Source organism: Arachis ipaensis, chromosome B03 (assembly GCF_000816755.2).
Source record: "Arachis ipaensis cultivar K30076 chromosome B03, Araip1.1, whole genome shotgun sequence".
Classification (NCBI taxonomy): Eukaryota; Viridiplantae; Streptophyta; class Magnoliopsida; order Fabales; family Fabaceae; genus Arachis; species Arachis ipaensis.
The window spans coordinates 109,326,935-109,343,772 of record NC_029787.2 but is presented as its reverse complement, the minus strand read 5'-3'; the positions used below and the strand labels follow the sequence as shown (position 1 = coordinate 109,343,772).

At 37.2% G+C, this 16,838-nt stretch overlaps 2 long non-coding RNA genes across 2 annotated transcripts in view; one reads left to right on the top strand and one right to left on the bottom strand.

Annotated features, from left to right (window-relative positions):
• LOC110270289 overlaps positions 1-6,658 on the top strand; it is a 20,878-nt gene extending 14,220 nt beyond the window's left edge. Inside the window, exon 3 of the long non-coding RNA XR_002359673.1 lies at positions 6,546-6,658. This is a non-coding gene — a long non-coding RNA (uncharacterized LOC110270289). The remainder of the gene's footprint in view (positions 1-6,545) is intronic.
• LOC110270288 overlaps positions 1-6,664 on the bottom strand; it is a 21,402-nt gene extending 14,738 nt beyond the window's left edge. The window contains exon 1 of the long non-coding RNA XR_002359672.1: positions 6,571-6,664. This is a non-coding gene — a long non-coding RNA (uncharacterized LOC110270288). The remainder of the gene's footprint in view (positions 1-6,570) is intronic.

Genomic DNA, 16,838 nt, shown 5'->3' with positions numbered 1-16,838 from the left:
CATGTCAGAAGGACACTTTTTGGTCAACTGTTTGTATCTTTCCCAAGCTTCATAGAGGGATTCACCTTTTTTCTGTTTGAAAGTTTGAACATCCACTCTAAGCTTGCTCAGCTTTTGAGGAGGAAAGAACTTGGCTAAGAAAGCCGTGACCAGCTTATCCCAAGAGTTCAGGCTATCTTTAGGTTGAGAGTCCAACCATATTCTAGCTCTGTCTCTTACAGCAAAAGGGAAAAGCATGTCAGAATCCTTTCAGGTTCTGGATCTGCTTCAACAAGAATGTTCTTGTCCTTGCTCCTGCTCATATGACAAAGAAGAGGGCACAGAAAAAATAATAATAATAATATGGATCCTTTATACCACAGTATAGGGATCCCTTTGTGAGTGGAAGAAAAGAGGGAGACAAAGAATGTGATGTAAAGAAAGAAACACAACTGTGAGGAGGACAGAGATGTGAGATGAGATGTTAGTAAATGAATAAATAAATAGAATAAGATGGGAGAGGGAGAATTTTCGAAAATAATTTTTTGAAAAAGAGTTAGTGATTTTCGAAAATAGTTTTTTGAAAAAGGTTAGTATTTTTTTCGAAAAATTTTAAAATCAAAAATAAAAATAATTAGTTAATAAAAAAGAAATTTTTGAAAAAGAGGAAAGATATTTTCGAAAATTAGAGAGAGAGAGAGAGAGTTAGTTAGATAGTTTTGAAAAAGTTAAGAAACAAACAAAAAGTTAGTTAGTTAGTTGAAACAAATTTTGAAAAGATAAGAAGTTAGGAAGTTGGAGAAGATATTTTGAAATTAGATTTTTGAAAAAGATAAGATGAGAATATATTTTTGATAAGATATGATTGAAATTAGTTTTGAAAAAGATTTGATTTTTAAAATCACAATTAATGACTTGATTCACAAGAAATCACAAGATATGATTCTAGAACTCAAAGTTTGAATCTTTCTTAACAAGTAAGTAACAAACTTGAAATTTTTGAATCAAAACATTAATTGTTATTGTTATTTTCGAAAATTTGATACAAAAATAAGAAAAATGTTTTTGGAAAATATTGTTGGAATTTTCGAAAATAACTAAGAAATTTGAAAAAGACTTGATTTTTTGAAAAAGATTTGATTTTTGAAAAAGATTTTGAAAAAGATAAGATTTTCAAATTGAAAATTTGATTTGACTCATGAGAAACAATTTGATTTTAAAAATTTTTGAAAAAGTCAACTCAAATTTTCGAATTTGATGAGAGAAAAAGGGAAAGATATTTTTTTTATTTTTGAATTTTTTTATGAGAGAGAAAAACAAGAAAAATGACGCAATGCATGAGAATTTTAGATCAAAACATGTGATGCATGCAAGAATGCTATGAATGTCAAGATGAACACCAAGAACACTATGAATGTCAAGATGAACATCAAGAACATATTTTTGAAAAATTTTTAATGCAAGGAAAACATGCAAGACACCAAACTTAGAATTCTTTAATGCTTAGACACTAAGAATTCAACAATGCATATGAAAAACAAGAAAAGACACAAAACATGCAAATGCAAAGATCAAACAAGAAGACTTACCAAGAACAACTTGAAGATCATGAAGAACACTATGAATACATGGAAATTTTCGAAAAATACAAGATGCACATGCAAATGACACCAAACTTATAACATGACTCATGACTCAAACAAGAAACACAAAAATTATTTTTGATTTTTATGATTTTCTATATTTTTTGGATTTTTTTTTCGAAAATTATATGAAAAAGAAAAAATAAGGATTCCAAAATTTTTAACATGAATTCCAGGAATCTTGCATTCTTAGTCTAAAGCTTCAGTCCAGGAATTAGACATGGCTCACTAGCCAGCCAAGCTTTCAATGAAAGCTCCGGTCTAAAACACTAGACATGGCCAATGGCCAGCCAAGCTTCAGCATGTAAATCAGGAACAGCAGCAGGTGGATTAGCAACAACTAGCTTGCTCTTGATAACAAATTGCAAGCCTCAGTCCAAATGAATTTAGACATGGCTTTACAGCCAGCCAGGCTTCACATGCTTCATGAAACACTAGAATTCATTCTTTAAAAATTTTGAATAAAATTTTTTTTTTCGAAAACAAAAGAAAAAATTTTTGAAAGATTTTTGAAAAGTTTTTGAAAACAAAACAAAAAGAAAATTACCTAATCTGAGCAACAGGATGAACCGTCAGTTGTCCAAACTCGAACAATCCCCGACAACGGCGCCAAAAACTTGGTATGCGAAATTGCTACTCAGGTTGTGAATTGTTGTTCGAAATTGATTCCCTGGCAATGGCACCAAAAACGGATGCGCAGGACCATGGTCTAAACATATCTTCACAACTTCGCATAACTAACCAACAAGTGCACTGGGTCGTCCAAGTAATACCTTACATGAGTAAGGGTCGAATCCCACGGAGATTGTCGGTATGAAGCAAGCTATGGTCACCTTGTAAATCTCAGTCAGGCGGATATAAAATACTAATGGAGTTTTCGAAAGTAATTAATAAGATAGGGATAGAAATACTTATGTAAATCACTGGTGAGAATTTCAGATAAGTGAATAGAGATGCTTTCGTTCCTCTGAACCTCTGCTTTCCTGCTATCTTCATCCAATCAATCTTACTCCTTTCCATGGCTGGCTTTATGTGATACATCACCATTGTCAATGGCTACTTTCGGTCTTCTCTCGGGAAAATGATCCAAATGCCCTGTCACGGCACGGATAATCGTCTGGAGGCATCACCCTTGTCAATGGCTTCATCTTATCCTCTCAGTGAAAATGGTCAACGCACCCTGTCACGGCACGGCTATTCATCTGTCGGTTCCCGATCATGCTGGAATAGGATTTACTATCCTTTTGCGTCTGTCACTAACGCCCCGCAATCGTAGTAATTGATGCATAAATCCACTTCTGGGGCCCACTTGGTGTGTGCTTGGGCCGAGCCTTAACTTTCCACGTGCAGAGGCCATTTGTGGAGTTGAACGCCAGGTTTTGATCCATTTCTGGCGTTCAACTCTGGTTTTGGATCCTTTTCTGGCGTTGGACGCCAGATTTGGGTAGAGAGCTGGCGTTGAACGCCAGTTTGCATCGTCTAAAATTGGCCAAAGTATGGACTATTATACATTGCTGGAAAGCCCTGGATGTCTACTTTCCAACGCAATTGGAAGCGCGCCATTTCGACTTCTGTAGCTCCAGAAAATCCACTTTGAGTGCAGGGAGGTCAGAATCCAACAGCATCAGCAGTCCTTCTTCAACCTCTGAATCTGATTTTTGCTCGAGTCCCTCAATTTCAGTCAGAAAATACCTGAAATCACAGAAAAACACACAAACTCATAGTAAAGTCTAGAAATGTGATTTAACATAAAAACTAATGAAAACATCCCTAAAAGTAGCTAGATCCTACTAAAAACATACTAAAAATAATGCCAAAAAGCGTATAAATTATCCGCTCATCATAGCCCCTGCATTCTTAAGTCCAAAAGGCATAACAGTATAACAGTAATTTCCATATTCAGTTATGAAAGCTGTCTTATCTTTATCTTTTGGATGCATTAGTATCTGATTATAACTAGAATATGCGTCTAAGAAGCTTAAAACGTTATATCCTGATGCATTATCTACCAGTTTGTTTATGCATGGGAGTGGATAGGCATCCTTGGGGCATGCTTTATTCAAGTTAGTGAAATCAACACACATTCGCCACTTACCTGAGGCTTTTCTTACCATAACCACGTTTGATAGCCAAGTTGTGAATCAGAGTTCTTCTATAAATCCTGTTCAGAGGAGTTTTTGTGTTTCCTCGAGACATGCTTTGCGCTTCTCGTCTCCCATGTTGCGCTTCTTTTGGGAAACGGGCCGTGCTCTTAGGTCAATTTGTAATTTGTGGCATATGAGGCCTTGGTCTATACCGGGCATGTCTGTCGGTGTCCAGGCAAAAAGGTCGGCATTCTGCCGTAGTAAGGTTGTTATCTTCTGTTTTGTTCCTGAAAGGAGAGAAGAGCTGATATAAGTATCGTGGTTAACATTGTCATCTAATTGTACCTTTTCGAAGTCGTCGATTGGTGTTGGTTTGTCCTGGAGATCTCCTCTTGGATCGAGTTCGGCAGTACCCGAGATGTTGGCAACGTTGTATGTCCCTTGGGCCAGCCGTGTTCCTTGTCGGATGTCTGCTTTGATTTTCAAGCTCTCATTATAACATTTCCGAGCTTCAATGTGGTCGGAATGTATTGTGGCTATCTGGTCCTCTTGTACCTGAAATTTGACACACAAATGGATCGTGGAGACAATGGCACCAAAGGAATTTAGAAAAGGTCTGCCCAGAATGATGTTGTATGGGCTAATGCAATCGACGACGAGGAACTGTACGTCCTTCATTCTGCTCATGGGATGTTCTCCTAAGGTTGTTTTAAGCCAGATGCTGCCGAGGATTGACACTCGCTCCCCTGAGAACCCGATTAGTTCTCCTGAGGATGGTAGCAAGGTTTGTTCGCTGAGTTTCATCTTTTTGAAGGTTGAATAGAAAAGGACGTCCGCGCTGCTTCTAGGGTCGAGAAGGGCTTTCTTTACCAGGAGGTCCCCTGCTTGGATAGAAATTACCACTGGGTCATCCAGATTATTAGAGTTTGTTTGGCAATCTGATGGTTTGAAAGATATGCTAGGTGTTCTTGGTTTGACAGTCAATACATCGGCTGTCCGCTGGAGTGTTAACATGTCCTTGTATCGGCGCTTTCGTGCCGAGCTTGTTTGTCCACCACTGGCAAACCCTCCAGAGATGCAATTGATGATCCCCTGGTTGGTGGGGGTTGGGTTCTGGCTTTGTCCGAGGTGTGAGGCGGTCGGTCTTGTCGTCGATCGTTAGAGTCGTCTGAAATCGTCCTTGTTTTGCTACTGATGTATTTGTCCAGGTGCCCCTGTCTTGCCAATCTTTCCAAGAGGTCTTTTGTGACCACACATTCATCAGTTGTATGGACGAACTTCTGATGAAAGGCGCAACGCTTGGACTTGTCCACATAGCGTTGATCTTGATATGAGCCGGCCCTATTCGGTGGCTTTATTAGTTTGTTATGTAGTATCTCCTTGATGATGTCTTCTCTTCTAGCGTTGAACCTCGTGTACGAATCGTACTTTGGCGTCAGCCTGAAAGGCTTCTTGGTGTCCTTGGCGACCGGTTTGTCCTCATCCCTTCTGTTTGGCTGCCTTTCGCTCCGCCAAGTTTCACGTAACTCTTCTATTTCAATCTGTCCGGTTGCCTTTTCTCGAAATTCCTCCAGCGTCTTTGGCTTCGCCACTGCTATGGCTTCTTGGAATTTTCCTGGTCGTAAACCACTTTTGATGGCGTGCAGTTGGACTTCGGGGTTGAGGTCGGGAATTTCCATGGCTGCCGTTGTGAAGCGGGTCATATAGTCTTTTAGGCTCTCGTGCGGTCCTTGTTTAATAGTGGTGAGGTAGTCCGAGTCCTGTACGTAAATCTTGGAGGCTACGAACTGATTGATAAACAGTTTGGAGAAATCATCGAAGCTCGTTATCGAACCTGCAGGCAAATTGGAAAACCATAAAAGCGCAGCACCATCTAAAAAAGTAGGAAATGAACGACATAATATGGGATCGGAGTCACTATTGAGGAACATCATGGACTCAAATTCGAACATGAATCTTAGGGTCTCTGATCCCTTTATAGGGTACCAGCGTTATAGGAAGCGTGAAATTTCGAGGCATCTTAAAGCTCATGATTTCTTCCGAGAAAGGATTAGCTCGGCGTCTCCCTGTCTTCGAGGTTTTCTCCTCGGTCTTGGCATTAGAATCTGACTGGTGCTCATCTTGTTGGTCGGTGTTCACTTCCATGTTGACGTTTTTCCTTTCACCTTTGTTCTGCAAGGTGGCTAATAACTCGGCCAGTCGCTGATTTTCTGCGAGCAGCACTGTGTTTGCTACTACGAGATCGGGACCAGCGTGTTGGTGGGTGCCCGACTGATCCGTCATGCTTCAGTTCCTTAAAAAGAAGAAGAGAGCACAGGGTGTATGGGGTTAAACTTGAAAGTGAGAAAATTCGTGCCCCATAGTGGGCGCCAATTGTTCTGTCCAGAGTATGCTTTCGAGATATGGTCGGCGACACAGCTGAGGGAGGACTCTGAAGCTTGCTCCTGTGAACTGGTGACCTCGGCGTGGACCCTACAAAAAGGACTCCGACGCCCAAGTTAGTTATCGGAATAAGAAACTTAAAAGCAAAACGTTAAGAAATAAAACTGAGAAAAAGTAAAGTATGGGGATGATGATCGGATATTTCTTATGAATTGCCGATTACTCGCTCTTTTCCTCCTTTTTTCCTGCCTTGACGAGTTATATTCGTCATTTTAAATAAGTGGATATTCGAGTAATGCTCGGGTTTGTTTGTTATTAGGATTGGGATTCTGAATTTCTGTTATGCGAGGATATCAGCATGATTTGAATTGGTGGACTTATTCTCGGTTTTATAGTTTGTTGGCCGAGGATATTGGAATATTTGGCCGAGGATATCGGGAAGGTACAGGGAGTATAGGGGAAGTGATGATGCATGGACTTACCAAGGGCGACTGGGTGACGAAGAGGACCCGACCCCAGAAGAGGACGAGCGACAAAGCAAGTGACGACCCTACGACGGTCCACGATCCACGACGACTCGCGACGGCGAGTGCTTGAAACCAAAAGATGACGAGCGACGACAATCCGACGAGTGCTTCTGTCACCGGCGAGGAGGAGCCCAGGGAAGGCCGCGAGATGTTGAAACGCCGGCAACGATAGGAGAGGAGCAACGAGATGCCGGTGAGTGTGACTATGTGAACGAGTAGAGACTCTAGTGAGACCGAGAGAGACTGTAGTGGCAGTAAGAGAGGAGAGAGTTTGAGTCTCAGAATTGGGAATGAGAGAGAAGCTCGTTGAGAGTGTGCTGGTGAAATACCCAAGAAGATGAAGACATGAAGCTCTGTTCTTTTATTTTTTTCTCAATTTTTCAGATGATTTTTTTTTTATGAACAATTAGAGATGAGGGTTGTGTGAGAACCCAGTAAACAAAGAACAAAGTGATTTTGTTTAATACTTTTTAAATTTATTTAATTTTTTTGGTATGAATAATTGATTAGGGTTTATGAAGAGACAAATGATTTTGTTAAATGTATTTTTGTTTTTGTTTTTTATATTTAATAATTATTTATTTTTATATTTTTAAATTAAATATAATTTTTAATTTTTTAATAAGTTAGACAAATACTTTTAAATACCATAATAAGGGTTGAGTACTGTTTTCGTCCTTAAGGTTTGGGTGAAAATCAAATTCGTCTCCGACCTTTTTTTGTTATTAAAATCATCCTCAACGTTACAAGACGTTATAAAATCATCATTTTGTCCATAAATGACATTTTTTGGACAATTTTGCCCTAAACAAAAAAAAAATTCTTTCTATCCTCACCACTAATCCCCATTAGTCTTCACCACTACCACACTATTCTTTAATCTGAACCCATTACAACACCACCCCTTCATCCAAACAACACCAACAATGGCAACAGCAACTCAAATACCCTTCATCATCATCTTTCTCCCTTAACCTCCTCACTCTATTGTTTAACATTCTTTTGTCACATGGAATTAGACCATCAACAGCAGCACCAGCAGCCGGCAGTGCCCACGGGTGTGGAGAATATTCCGGCGACGCTGAGCCACGGCGGTAGGTTCATCCAATACAACATATTTGGGAACATATTCGAAGTCACCGCCAAATACATACCCATTGAGCATTGAGTTCCAAAGTACCAAATCTCTAACAGGCAATTCCTCAAACACCTCATGTGCATCCATCACCAACCCAAATTTCATATAAGTATTAACCAGAGCACTCCCCACAAACACATCCAACTCGAATCCAAACTTCAACAACAATCCATGAATCTTCTTAACCTCTAAATCCTCCACACAGGCTCTGATCACACACGAGAATGGGTACTTATCTGGAGTGACACCCAGATGGCGCATTCGCTTGTAAACCAAGAAGCCATCAAGGGAAAGCCCATTCCCAACAAGATCGGTAGAGTAGTTGAAGACCTTGAAGGCTGGTGCACGAAATTGTGATCTCTAACAATGGCGCTCAACTTGGTATGCGCGTTCATAATCTCAGCACTTTCTTCACAACTCCGCACAACTAACCAGCAAGTGCACTAGGTCGTCCAAGTAATAAACCTTACGTGAGAAAGGGTCGATCCCACGGAGATTGTCGGCTTGAAGCAAGCTATGGTCACCTTGTAAATCTCAGTCAGGCAGATTCAAATGGTTATGGATATTTAATAATAAAAAGATAAATAAAACGTAAAATAAAGATAGAGGTACATATGTAATTCATTGGTGAGAATTTTAGATAAGCGTATAGAGATTCTTTCGTTCCTCCTGAACCTCTGCTTTCCTACTGTCTTCATCCAATCAGTCCTACTCCTTTCTATGGCAAGTTGTATGTTAGGCATCACCGTTGTCAATGGCTACATCCTGTCCTCTCTGTGAAAATGGTCTGATGCGCTGTCACTGCATGGTTAATCATCTGGAGGTTCTCGATCATACTGGAATAGGATTCACCATCCTTTTGCGTCTGTCACTATGCCAGCACTCGCGAGTTTGAAGCTCATCACAGCCATCCCTTCCCAGATCCTACTCGGAATACCACAGACAAGGTTTAGACTTTCCGGATCTCAAGAATGGCCATCCATGGGTTCTAACTTATACCACGAAAACTCTGATTAAAGAATCTCAGAGATACTCATTCAATCTAATGTAGAACAGAATTGGTTGTCAGGCACGCGTTCGTAGGGAATGATGATGAGTGTCACGATCATCATATTCATGTTGAAGTGCGAATGAATATCTTAGAAGCGGAATAAGTTGAATTGAATAGAAAAATAGTAGTACTTTGCATTAATTCATGAGGAACAGCAGAGCTCCACACCTTAATCTATGGTGTGTAGAAACTCTACCGTTGAAAATACATAAGAACAAGGTCTAGGCATGGCCGAGATGCCAGCCCCCATGATCTAAGAACTAGACGTCCAAAGATGAACTAAGAATAATCCAAAGATGTAAATACAATAGTAAAAAGTTCTATTTATACTAAACTAGTTACTAGGTTTACTGAAAATAGTAAATGATGCAGAAATCCACTTTCGGGGCCCACTTTGGTGTGTGCTTGGGCTGAGCTTGAAGCTTTTACGTGAAGAGGTCTTCCTTGGAGTTAAACGCCCAAAATGGCACATATTCTAGCGTTTAACTCTGCTTTGCAACCTGTTTCTGGCGTTTGACTCCAGAATTGGACAGAGAGCTGGCGTTCAATGCCAGTTTGCGTCATTTAAACTCAAGCAAAGTATGGACTATTATATATTTCTGGAAAGCCCTGGATATCTACTTTCCAACGCAATTGAGAGCGCGCCATTTGGAGTTCTGTAGCTCTAGAAAATCCACTTTGAGTGCAAGGAGGTCAAAATCCAACAGCATCTGCAGTCCTTTGTCAGCTTCTGAATCTGATTTTTACTCAAGTCCCTCAATTTCAGCCAGAAAATTAACATCATAAACTATTTTTTATTTTATTATTCTTTTAAAAGTGGTTTATTTTATTTTTATTATTTTTTCTTTTTGTTTAAGGGTAAAATTATTCAAAAAATATTAATTATGGACAAAAGCATGATATTTTAACGTTTTGTTACGTTGAGGATGATTTTAATAACAAAAAAAGGGTCGGGGACAAATTTGATTTTCACCCCAAACCTTAGGGATGAAAACAGTACTTAACCCCATAATAACCACTCAATCACCATAAAATATGTATTTTTTTTATATTTATGTTTTAATTTTTTTATTGAACCAATTTAATATTTTATATCTAAATTATTTTAATATAATAAAAATATATAATAAAAAAAATACAAAATTTTGTTTGAAATTCGATCCCTGAATATTAAAAATTTCGGAATCCATCTATGGCTTGAAATGAAAATAAAAATTAAACCAAAGCCATTTAACGTAATCTTGCATTTCTTCCTCCTTTCATGGAAAAAGAGATCTTCCTGGGTTTCTTCTTACCTTCCTCTTTTGGCGTTTTTCCATTAAAAATTTAAAACAAACATGGAGTTCAAGTTTTCAACTTGTTTTTAAAAAGTAGTATATCCTGTGCTAATAATTTAAGAAAAATATATTAGACGTTTATCCACAATATTGAATCTCATCTGATCTTATTTAATTGGTGCATATCTCTGGATGGAGCAGGGAGGTGAGCGTAATATATATATTTGGAAAAAAGTTTTGTCTTGGAAGGACAATTTATGTGCTAGCAGGAATTATTTTATTTACAAGCCAATAGATCGTAGTAGTACTATAATTTTCGACCAAGCTAGAGTGATGATTTAATCAGTGTTTTTTGAATTATGTTCTAATTATTCAGCAAAATAGTACTACTACTTTATTTCCTTATGAAAGGGTATTATTTTATTTTTTAAGATGATAATGATAGTTAATTATATTTTAAAAGCATAATATTAAAATAAAGACCTAAATCAGTATTTGTTTTTTATAGACTATCTATTTTTTGTTTTAATTTCTATAAAGAAAAATTTGATTTTGGTTCAATAAAATTTTAAAAGTTTATATTTTAATAATCTTGTGAGACTTTGTAATTGATTAATTAATTAGCTTATACAATTATAATTAAAAAAAATAACAAAAGGAGATATTCATATAGCAATGCTTTATCAATAAACTATGAAGCACGGACACTTCGTTGAGTTGCCGTGTCTGTGTCGGATACATTTTGGACACGACACTCACCGACACTCGTTCGACACGCGTGTCTGCTGTGTCCAACCGTGTCTTAATAAAAAAGAAAAAATTCTTTTTCGGACACGTCTGGACACACCTAAATACCATCACGTGTCAACGTATCCAGTCTTATTCTTAACCTATATTCTTAAAATAAATTTAGATATAGTATATATTATTATTTATTAAAATAAAAAATATTTTAAATATTTTATATAATTAAAATAAAACATTAAAAATAAGAGTAAACTACCATCTGTACCCACGAAAGTTGAAAACGCTGATATATCTACCCATAGAAAAAAGAAATTACCATTTGTACCTATAAAAAATTGTTTTTATATGCAAAATTATCCAAACCCTAAAAAATTATCTAAAATCCCTAAATTACCCTTCTTTCGACACTATCATTTCCTTCCTCCCTCCTCTCTCTCTCTCTCTCTCATGTTCACAGCCACCCAATCCCAGCATCAACCACAAACCACCGTCTCACCCTCCTCATCCTCCCTCCTCTCTCTCTCAATGTTCACAGCCACCCAATCCCAGCATCAACCACAAACCACTGTCTCACCCTCCTCATCATCGTTCACCCTTCTCCGCTAGCAACGTCGCGGACCTCCGCCAGCCCAAGAGCACCGCGCTAGCTTCTCCTCGCCACCATCACCATCGGCCTCAAACCAGAGCCTACCGCGTCAGAGACCTTTGTCAGTGACCACCCCTCCTTCTCTCCTTCCCTGTCTCGGTCTTGCCGACTAGAGGACCTTCGCACCCACTCCTCCCCTGCTTCGCCGCCGCTAGCAACCCTAGAGCCGCAGTGCTCCCTTCTCCTCTTTTCACCGCCGACCACCCTCACCTACCGGGGCTACCTTCTCCTCATCACCGAACCAGTGCCCCTGACGGGCCACCACGCCAGCCGCCGCCACCGCGGTCCCCTTTGCGAACCAAAATCGCGGTGAGCTCTCTCTCTCTCTTTCTGTCTCTTTCACCATTTTTCTTTTCTCCCAGAAAAAGTGAATCCAAATACATGAGGCTTCTGTGTTTGATTGTTCAGATTTGATCCTCTCTCCTCACTCTCTTCTCACCTTGGATCTGTGTTCTTTTTCGCCCTATTTCTATTAGCTTTCTCCATGACACCCTTTTCAATGTTTTGTTTCCTCAAACAGCTTCAGATTCAACTGAAACCAAGATCCAATTTTGACTCTCACCCATCGTCATCCATTTCAAATTCCTCTCTGGGTTGATTTTGATTCCTCCAAAGGTGAAGTTTATGGTGATGAAGGAGTGGCAATGAGGTGGTTTGTGGCAGAGGTGGTTTGTGGCAGAAAAATGGAGGTTAGATCAGAGAGTGTTCATGTGATGTGAAGAGAGAGATGGGGGATGATGGTAGCAGTGGTAATGATAAGGGTATTTTGGGGTTTTTAGATAATTTTTTAGTGTTTGGATATTTTTGTTGTGTGAAACTCATGTTTTATGGGTATAAATGGTAATTTCTTTTTTCTATGGATAGATATGTTAGCGTTTTTAACTTTCGTGGGTACAAATGGTAGTCTACTCTAAAAAAAATTAAAAATTTTAATTTATATTTTAATATCAATAAAATATCAAAATATCATTACGATTTAACTAAAAAATACTTTATATGTATACGTGTCCCCGTGTCATGTAAGATTTTAAAATTCGCGTGTTGGCGTATTCCGTGTCGTGTCGTGTCCCGTGTCCGTATCAGTGTCCGTTCATCATAGTCAATAAATTATAATTTTAACATGCATGATACGCAAGTACTCTCTTTTGGATCAAAAAAAATTACAGAGATATTGTTTTTGAATAAAAGTGGAACAATAAATCTATTGATATAAAATATGTTATAAGAAATATATATAATAAAGTAATAAAAAGGTTAGATAAATAAAAAAATGATATGTATACAAAAAAGTTAGATAAATGAGGTGCATGTGAGAGGAAGGATGATTAGGGAGTCATGCAAAATAAAACAAGTAGCGAGAAGATACTTTAAAGAGTTATATTTTTCGAAAGTGATGTCTGGTATTGGAATTCGGGATGGGATAATGCCTAAAATTAAGGAGATCAATCACAAAGCAATGAAGCGATACTCTCGGATGATGAAATAAGGGCAGTAGTTCAATCATGTGAATCAACAAGACCTTCGGAACCAAATGGGTACAATTTAAGATTCGTGAAGAAGGTGTGGGACACTATTGGAGTGGAGTTCATAGATATAGTAAAAAGATTTTTTATTGAATGAAAAATGCTGAGAGGTTAACACGACTTGGGTAGTGTTGGTTGTCAAGCCGGGTGGTGCAAGAGAGGTCAAGGATCTATGCCCTATCAGTATAGTTGGAAGCATATATAAGGTTATATAAAAAATGATGACTATAAGATTGGGCCTCTCATCCTAGTAGGTGATAATTAGACAATGTTTGTCTAGAGTTGCCAAATTTTGGATGGTGTGTTGACTGCATGTGAGACGGTAGTGTGGCTGAAGAAAGCAAAAATATTAGGGGTGGTTATCAAACTTGACTTCAGAAAGGCATATAACTCAGTTAGGTGGAGTTTTCTTTACCACATATTAGAAAGAAAAGGGTTTGAAAAGGTGTGGCATAGTTAGATTCAAAGCTTACTAGAGTCAACAAAAATGTCAATTTTAATCAATGGCTCCCTGATAAGGCCATTTAAAATGGAAAGAGGTTTAAGGCAAGGTGATTCTATATCACCTGTTCTATTTATGTTGGTTGCGGATGTGCATATAGGTTAATTGACTATGCTCTAGGTGCGCATATGGTAGAAGGATTGGAATTGGGAAAAAAAGTGTTGTTATTGCACCTTCAATTTACGGACGACAAAATTCCTTTTTGTCCGTCTAAACTAGAGGTTGTGAGGAACTACAGAAGAATTTTAATGTGATTTGGTATAATGTTGGGCCTAGAGATAAACTTTGAGAAGTCAACAATCATTCTAATAAATTGTGATGAACAGGTGATAAATAATTTGAAGATTGCAATGAGATGCAATGCGGGTATTTTTTCCATATCGTATCTTGGCATTTTGCTAGAGGCAAATCCAAGAAGAGTAAGTACGTGAAAGTCGCTGACTGGCAAGATTGAAAAGAAAGTGAATTCATGAAAAGCCAGCTTACTAACAAAGACAAGAGGATTGGTAATAATAAAGTCTATCATTAATAGTCTACCAATGTATTTTTTGGACTGTTCAATATTCCAAAAGAGGTGGAGAAGAAGATTATCTCACTGCAATATAAGTTCTTTTGGAGAAACAATATAGACAAAAAAGTTATACCAACCATAAAGTGGAGTATTATACAGAAGTCAAAGGAGCATGGAGGGATGGGAATGGGTGACATGACAATGAAGAATGCTACAATACTTTTTAAATGGTGGTGGAGATTTTCAGACGATAATGATACATTGTAAAAGAGGGTGATTAGTTCGTGCTATGATATGGACGAAAATATATTTGTGGGTGAGCATGAGTGCAAGAGGTCTAATGGTTTGTGGAATGACATTGTTGGCATTGCAAATAAAAATGCAATAAAAAATATTTCCAAGGAAGGGTGAAAAATGTGTGTTGGAGATGGACAAAAAATAAAATTCTGAAAGAATATGTGGGTGAACAATAAAACTTTAGAAGAGAAGTTCCCAAGACTATTTACAGTGTCCAGCATGAAGGAGAGTTACATTAGTGAATGTGGTGTGTGGATTGACTCCGACTGGATCTAAAACCTCCAATGACGGAAAAATTTCTTTGAGAGAGAGAGAAAACACAAGTTATAAAGTAACAAAATATGTTGAATAGTGCGTTTTTTTGTGAAGGTTACAGAAAAAATTTGGCATGATCATATAGTACGAATGGGAGATACTCTACAAAGTCGTTTACCAGTATAGCCACAGAAAAAGCATATAGTTTATCAACAATGAAGCACGTGTTTGATGATATATAGTGTGGCCTGGTTCCTCCAAAATTGAAAATGCTTGTATGGTTCGTAATGAGAGAGAGGTTAAATATAAAAGATGTCCTACTCAAAAGACACATCATAAGACAAAGGGAAGAAGTGTGCATTCTATGTAGTGACGAAATTGAGACGATAAACCATTTATTTTTGCAATGCAAATATGTGACAAAATTGTGGTGGTTAGCTGTGATGTGGGAGAATATATATTGCGTGGATAGTGAGGAGGTAAAAATATAGTTTGAGAGTTAGATGTGTCAGGATATAGAAAAAAATGAAAGAAATGGATAACTTATTTTTTTGCTATTATATGGGTTGTGTGAAAAACATAAAAATCAAATAATTTTTGAAGATAGAATCAATACATGGAATAATAGGTGGGAGCAAGTTAAATCTTTAGTAATGAATTGAAGTGTTAAAGAGAAAAAAGTTAAAAATATAATAGCACCTGGTGAAGAGGAGACAACTAATAAAAAATGGATATAGTGACAATATGCAGTGTATCAACCTAAAATAAATTTGTTATTGGAGGATACTTGACAAATAATAATGGTGACATAATATGTTTCATGGATAATGCTGTAAGTGAGAGAAATAAAGGAGATGGGTGCTATTCTTGTTGGAAGAAGTAGATATTGTGGAAAAAGAGTTAAAATTGAATTTATGTTATAAGGATATTGTTGACTGGATTAGAAGAAAAAATGACACTAATTGAAAGCGTATCTTCATATGCTCGAAGAAAATATTCTACTTCACATTCTGAGAAAGATCCTAATCTTGATGTAACCACTATATTCCTCTAGGAGGCCATCTATTATGGCCTGGATATGATCATCATCGTGTAATTGATAGCCAACTGCAAGAAGAGAATCAATAAACTTTTTTATTTTGTTGAGGTAATCTAAGACAGGTCTAGTTTTCTTGACAAATTTGAGTTGAAATTTAAGACTTTGTACTTGAGTTTTGAAGTAGTTGACGAGTAATTGATGATAACATTCTAGACTTCACAAAATTTTGTGCATTGAACCACTTTATTCTTGAAATTGGAGCTGATAGATGCCAATAACCAAGTTGTCAAAGCAAGATAATCTTTTCTCTATTCCTTATAGGCAGTGATTTCTTGAAGAGTTGTTGTTGCAGGAATCTCTGTGGTGGAAGAATTTGATTTTGCTGTTGTTACTAGTTCAAAACGTAGTGGAGTGTTATTTCCATCAATGTGTTTTTCCATGCCTAAAATATGTATTGTAAGACATGCATCATGCTTCTATGTGATGAAGTTATGTTCATCAAGCTTCTCAACAATAGGAATTAAAAGGGTTTTGTTGATTGTGAACCCTCATAGGATCAAAGTCATAATTGTAAAGAAGAAAGGTTTTGCAAGAATCACTAGAATAGGTTGAAAGAATGCAAAAGAATCACTTGAAGTAAAAAGAAAAAGAAGAAGAAAGGATCAAGAAGTCTCTTAGACAAAGTGCGTTTGAGCGTCATTTTCGAAAAAGATTTTTTTTTAAATGATATTTTTTTAAAAGATCTTTTGCAAAAGTAAAAGTAATTTTATATGTTTGGATATCTCATATAAAAAGATATTTTTATCTATCAATTATATTTGGGTAAAATAAGATAAAAGTACTTTTTTGTTCATTTATTAATTTAATAATATATTTTTAGTATATATTTTAAATATTATTAATTAATTATTGATCAAGATTAATAATTTCTGATGATATTTTTGTCGCAATTATTTGATTTGTTTATCAAAGGAACAAAATTGAAACATGAAAGTGAGGATGTCGCATTCTGAACCTTTTGTTAAATAAATTTATGGACAATTTACGAAAATAAAATATTTAGGTTCTAAAATTATTGAAATACAATTCTTACAGTTTAAATATGAAAATACAACTTTATATTAAATTATGTAAAAATCGCGAGAGGGATCCTACGGTTTCGAAATACACATAAACTACTAATGGGTCCTGCGGTTTACGTTGATGCTGAATTTGGCCAGAAATCGTGGTAGGGGTT